Consider the following 7,238-nt stretch of genomic DNA (forward strand, 5'->3'; position numbering starts at 1 on the left):
GCCTTCTCCAGTGAGTAAGGTCACAACTGAAATAATATTTCTGATGCCCAGGTCATGTCCCAAGAGCAGCTGGGAGTTCAAAGTTTATTTGCTCATATCACAAAGAGTTTGGCACAATGTGCAAATTACTAGCACGTGGGTGCTGTCTACAAAGGTTTTCTTTGAAAAGAAGGAAAGGTAAAGGGGTGACATGATCACAGTCTAAGAACCAACATGGAGAAGAGAAAGCTGTTAATAGAGGGCTCTTAGTCTAGCAGACAAAGATCTAACAAGATCCAATGGCTGGAAATTGAAGCTAGATAAAGTCAGACTAGAAATAAGCACAATTTTTAATAGTGAGAGTAATTAACCATTGGAACAAATTACCAAGGGCTGTGGTGTCTTCTCCACTATCGGAAATTTTTAAATCAAGACTGGGTATTTGTGAGAAGGATCTGCTCTAGTTCAAATGGAAATTAACTCAGGGAAGTTCTATGGCCTGTGTTATAATGGAGGTCAGATGATCACTGTGGTCTTTCTGGCCTTCAAATCTATGAATATGAAGAGGAACGCTATTAGATAAGCAGATAGGACCAGATCCTCAGCTGGAATAAATCCCCTCTGACCTCCATAGGGCCAGGGTGCCCCCAGTTTTTCCCATGGTACACACTGTCAATCCCTGTGGGGCCATCCCTGCTGCAGCCGCTGGCCCCAGCATGTTACCTGCTTATCCACACCATATTCAGCCCCCACCTTCCAGTCCAGCCCGCACAGGTGCAGTGTCACTCCCCATCCTGGGAGGGGACACGGAGTGCTGGAAGTGGGGCGAGGCTGGGCAAGTCCCTGGGGTAGAGTTCTGGTGCAGCAGCCGGCCCTACGGCAGCAGCAAAGAGTAGCGGCATGAGACATGGCCCGTGCTGGGGCTTCTCACCGCTGCCAATTGTGCGTAACATGCATATGGCTGTAGACACTACTGACTAGGGCTATGTCAATTCACACCAGCTGTAGATCTGGCCCACACGTGATCTTAGCTCTGCCCCTTTTGTAGGTTTCTAGCATTCAGTCTTTAATCCCTCATACACTATTTCTCAGATTTCACAACGTATCAGAGCATTTTTTGTATACTGACATTATTTTTAGTGTCATCATGACCCAGCTGATTTTTAGTGGCTTAGAGATTTTACATGGTAAATTGTCTCCTCTATAATCTGTAGTTTAGTAGTGTTTTCAGCCTCCATGTACTATACATTTTCCTGTCAAGGGCAATTGAGGGTGTGAGACACTTAACTAAATTAGCTGTGAACTTCAGTGGCCTTAGATATAGTAGCTAATTCTAACCATTAGTCCATGTTGTGTATGTATGGCTTACTGTGTAGTTTTTCACTGGACGTGAGCAAAATTTTTCAGCCACGGGGTTTTTTTTCACCAAAAAATGTAGCTTGGGGGTCAATCAAAATGTTTTGTGAATTTGTATTGAATTTGCTAAATTGTTTTGGTTGGAAAAAAAGAAGTCTAAATGTTTTGTTTCAACATTTTCAAAATGAAATGTTTTGACTTCAATTCAAAATTACTTAGTTTTGTATTTTATTTCAATTTTATTTAATTTTTTAAAGGTTAAAAACTCAAACAAAATTAAACATTTCATTTTGAGTCGACCAAAAGATTTTCTTTGAGCTAAAGCAAAAAGAATTCAGCTTTTTCGGTTACACAAAGCAATTTTTTTTTTTTAATTTTTTTGGTTCAGCATTGAACCGAAAATTGGTTCTTCACACAACTCTGATTTGCATAGTAATGCATTTCATGGGCTCTAGCTGACTGTCCTACAGAGTGATGTTCAGTACTACACAACCTTCTCAGAGGAGAAGGAGGGCATGCTGCACCCAAACTACATGTCCCATGAGGAATCATAGTGGCATTTTCTCACTGACTTATTTCAGGTTTTGGACAAAATATATTTTTACCATAAAATGATTTTTTTTTTTTTTGCATGGGGGAGCCTTGTTTTCCAACCAGTTCTAATGTTTGGGAATTATTTCGTGAGGCTGACCAAAGCCAACTTTAGGCAAGATACCAGGAAACATTTCTGAACAGCAAGATCTATTTGGCTGTGGACTGAGCTGGCAAGAGCACCATCATCTGAGTCACTCAGTGTTAGATTGCACAGGAGCATGTATTGTAGAAAGCAGTCCTACAGTGGAGTTATGGATTGCATAGGACAGATGATTTAGGTCTTTCCAGCTCTGACATCAGTGACCTGGAGATATTTTCTCCTTATGTTGAGAGCAGAGCTCAGGGGAAGTTACCATTTAATTAAGGCTGAGGAATGAAATGTATGATTACAAAATGCTGATGAAAGCAAATCCTGAAATTGGCTGTTTTTATGAGTTTGTACATCCTTACTTTAACCGGGTGCTTGCAAGATAATCCTATGGCAAGAAAGTGGCCTCCAGTGGTCATTTCAGGTAGTACATAGTGTGTGGATACATATACATATCAAGGGGTATATAATGTGCAGCAACACTTTCCGTAGAAGCCCTGGCTTCCTTGTAGCTTTCTGACAATATTTTCCATTGGGCTGACATCTGCTAGCCCAGACATGAATTTCTTTTGGAAAATATGGTAAAATTCTGATCTGAAGCTTTTGAGTTTAGTTGAGTGTGAACAACGCAACCAGAGGTGATAGCAGATATACCACCATGGAGCATCACAGGCTGAAATAATCAGAGGGGAGGAAATCCACTAGCAGCACATAACTAATTGATCACATTTCTTCTGTTTTCTGCTTGCAGAACTTCTGAGAACAGATCACAACTTTCAGAAAGTTATTAGTTTACTAGACACTTCCTCCCCCCCGCCCCGAATTTTCTACAGACTGATTCAGAACAGTTTGTTGTGAGTATTCTCTGTCAGTCTAGCTGCAGATCCTGAGATTGTGTAAACTGTCATCGCTCCATTGACTTCACCAGCTGAGGATTTGCCTCCTGATTCTTGCATAGCTCCCATTCCCACAGTATGTGAGCACATACTCACAGCTGACAAAATTGAGGAGGGTGCAGAGAAGAGATACAGAAATTATTTGAAGTCTGGGAAAAATGTCTTCCAATGAGAGAGATTCAGTGTTGCTGTAGCCATGTCTGTCCCAGGGTATTAGCGAGACAAGGTGGGTGCGGTAATAAATTTTATTGGACTAAACTGTCCAATTAAAATTAAACTGTCCAATTGCTCAGAGCTCCGGTATGAAACTGCAGAAAAACCTGAGTGTCTCTAGATTAAGTTTAGAAGTGTGAGCAACAAGGGTGATGTCGTGGTGGGAGTCTGCTATAGACCACCGGACCAGGGGGATGAGATGGACAAGGCTTTCTTCCAGCAACTCACAAAAGTTACTAGATCGCAGGCTCTGGTTCTCATGGGAGACTTCAATCACCCTAGTATCTGCTGGGAGAGCAATACAGCGGTGCACACACAATCCAGGAAGTTTTTGGAAAGTGTAGGGGACAATTTCCTGGTGCAAGTGCTGGAAGAACCAACTAGGGGCAGAGTTCTTCTTGACCTGCTGCTCACAAACAGACAAGAATTAGTAGGGGAAGCAAAACTGGATGGGAACCTGGGAGGCAGTGACCATGAGCTGGTTGAGTTCAGGATCCTGACACAGGGAAGAAAGCAGAATACGGACAGCAGAATACGGACCCTGGACTTCAGAAAAGCAGACTTTGACTCCCTCACGGAACTGATGGGCAGGATCCCCTGGGAGAATAACATGAGGGGGAAAGGAGTCCAGGAGAGCTGGCCGTATTTTAAAGAATCCTTATTGAGGTTACAGGGACAAACCATCCCGATGTGTAGAAAGAATAGTAAATATGGTAGGCGACCAGCTTGGCTTAACAGTGAAATCCTTGCTGATCTTAAACACAAAAAAGAAGCTTACAAGAAGTGAAAGATTAGACAAATGACCAGGGAAGAGTATAAAAATATTGCTCGGGCATGCAGGAGTGAAATCAGGAAGGCCAAATCACACCTGGAGTTGCAGCTAGCAAGAGATGTTAAGAGTAAAAAGAAGGGTTTCTTCAGGTATGTCAGCAACAAGAAGAAAGTCAAGGAAAGTGTGGGCCCCTGACTGAATGAGGGAGGCAACCTAGTGACAGAAGATGTGGAAAAAGCTAATGTACTCAATGCTTTTTTTGCCTCTGTCTTCACGAACAAGGTCAGCTCCCAGACTACTGCACTGGGCAGCACAGCATGGGGAGGAGGTGACCAGCCCTCTGTGGAGAAAGAAGTGGTTCGGGACTATTTAGAAAAGCTGGACGAGCACAAGTCCATGGGGCCGGATGTGCTGCATCCGAGAGTGCTAAAGGAGTTGGCGGATGTGATTGCAGAGCCAGTGGCCATTATCTTTGAAAACTCATGGCGATCGGGGGAGGTCCCGGATGATTGGAAAAAGGCTAATGTAGTGCCCATCTTTAAAAAGGGGAAGAAGGAGGATCCTGTCAGGCCAGTCAGCCTCACCTCAGTCCCTGGAAAAATCATGGAGCAGTCAGGTCCTCAAGAAATCAATTCTGAAGCACTAAGAGGAGAGGAAAGTGATCAGGAACAGCTAGCATGGATTCACCAAGGGCAAGTCATGCCTGACTAATCTAATTGCCTTCTATGATGAGATAACTGGCTCTGTGGATGAGGGGAAAGCGGTGGACGTGTTATTCTTTGACTTTAGCAAAGCTTTTGAAACAGTCTCCCACAGTATTCTTGTGAGCAAGTTAAAGAAGTATGGGCTGGATGAATGGACTATAAGGTGGATAGAAAGCTGGCTAGATTGTCGGGCTCAATGGGTAGTGATCAATGGCTCCATGTCTAGCTGGCAGCTGGTATCAAGCGGAGTTCCCCAAGGGTCGGTCATGGGGCCAGTTTTGTTCAATATCTTCATTAATGATCTGGAGGAGGGCGTGGATTGCATCCTCAGCAAGTTTGCAGATGACACTAAACTGGGAGGAGAGGTAGATACACTGGAGGGTAGGGATAGGATACAGAGGGCCCTAGACAAATTAGAGGATTGGGCCAAAAGAAATCTGATGAGGTTCAACAAGGACAATTGCAGAGTCCTGCACTTAGGATGGAAGAATCCCATACACCGCTACAGACTAGGGACCGAATGGCTTAGCAGCAGTTCTACAGAAAAGGACCTAGGGGTTACAGTAGACGAGAAGCTGGATATGAGTCAACTGTGTGCCGTTGTTGCCAAGAAGGCCAATGGCATTTTGGGATGTATAAGTAGGGACATTGCCAGCAGATCAATGGACATGATCGTTCCCCTCTATTCGACATTGGTGAGGCTTCATCTGGAGTACTGTGTCTAGTTTTGTGCCTCACACTACAAGAAGGATGTGGAAAAATTGGAAAGCATCCAGCGGAGGGTAACAAAAATGATTAGGGGACTGGAACACATGACGTATGAGGAGAGGCTGAGGAGAACTGGGATTGTTTAGTCTGCAGAAGAGAAGAATAAGGGGGGGACTTGATAGCTGCTTTCAACTACCTGAAAGGGAGTTCCAAAGAGGATGGATCTAGACTGTTCTCAGTGGTGGCAGATGACAGATCAAGGAGTAATGGTCTCAAGTTGCAGTGGGGAAGTTTAGGTTGGATATTAGGAAAAGCTTTTTCACTAGGAGGGTGGTGAAGCATTGGAATGAATTACCTAGGGAGGTGTTGGAATCTCCTTTCTTTGAGGTTTTTAAGGTCAGGCTTGACAAAGCCCTGGCTGGGATGATTTAGTTGGGGATTGGTCCTGCTTTGAGCAGGGGGTTGGACCTCCTCAAGTCCCCTCCAACCCTGATATTCTATGATTCTATGACTTAGATCAAGGCCCCATTGTGCGAGGTTCACACCCATAATGGGAAAGTCCTAGAGGATACAATCTAAATAGACAAAGGAATGATAATTATCCCCATTTTACAGATGAGGAACTGAGGCACAGAAAGAGTAACTTGCTGAAAAATCAGACAGGGAGTATCTAGCAGAGCTGGGAATTGAACCCACCTTGCCTTAACCACAGCACCAGCCTTTCTTTCCTTTATTTAGGCTCACAGTATTGCTGTGAAAAGAAAAGGAGTACTTGTGGCACCTTAGAGACTAACAAATTTATCTGAGCGTAAGTTTTCGTGAGCTACAGCTCACTTCATCGGATACATGCAGTGCTGTGAAGTAATTAAGTAACTATATTAAGTCCCTTGTTCCTCACTTCTCTTCAGAGTTGTAACCCTTCTGTGCTTAACCCAGGGGGTTTTCTTTATATCCTTCCCAAAACAGTGTAATTCACTCCACCCACTGGGGGCACTGTGGAACACCAAACCTTTCCAGATACACAGTAGCACCCCTGTACATCGTGAGCTCAGAGGCCAATCCATAGGCACATCATCAGCTAAGCCTATAGGTTGTAGCATGAAGTGTAACCCCAATAAGCAGGTGCACACACAGCTGGAGGTAAATGATTCTTTATTAGGGTTGGTGGGAAGAGAAGACAGCAGAATACAATGGCTCAGGTAGCTACAATAGGAGCTTAACAGCAGTTCCTAACTAGACCCCTAGGGGAAGTCCAATATAGGGGTACATGGGTATCCATTCTCCATTGGTGCCTCAGGACTAGTAACCTGGATAACGCATCCCTTAATTAAAAGGAATTAGGCATTGGTCTGTCTATCCCGCCAGCCAAGATTCGCTCTTGTCATCTATGGTCTCAGTGTTGCCAACTCTCATGATTCTATCGTGATCCCCGCAATGTGGGGGGTGGGTGTTTTTTAACCTGTCTCACGAAAATGCCAGCAAAGGCTGTCCAACTCACCAATTTTTCCTTATTCAAAATGGCCACCCTTGCTCATTCCTGCCAATAGGGCCAAAGGGGGCGGGATGGCCATTTTCCTACAGCCCAGCTGCATGTGGAAGTGGGGTGGTATATGACTCATGATTTTTGTACACGTGGGGCTGGCAGCACTTGGGGTCCCCTCCACAGTGGGGCCTGAAGGAAGCAGTTCCCTCCTGTTTCATGCTTGCAGGTTTTCCCCCCTGTGCACAATAATTAGGCCGCCCCCCACCCCACAGTCCCCATGATGTACTCCCTACGTCCGCCCTTTGCAAGCACCATTGCCTAGCTCCTTCCCTTTAAGCCTAACATCCAGGCGAGCCACACAGATCCCTTCCCCAGGCTCATCCCTTGGGTCTGAGGTTCCTGGGGCTGCCACAGTTTTTCAGGTTGCTGCCCCCTTGAGAACCAT

Source organism: Lepidochelys olivacea, assembly GCF_965140295.1.
Source record: "Lepidochelys olivacea isolate rLepOli2 genome assembly, chromosome: 6".
NCBI lineage: Eukaryota > Metazoa > Chordata > Testudines > Cheloniidae > Lepidochelys > Lepidochelys olivacea.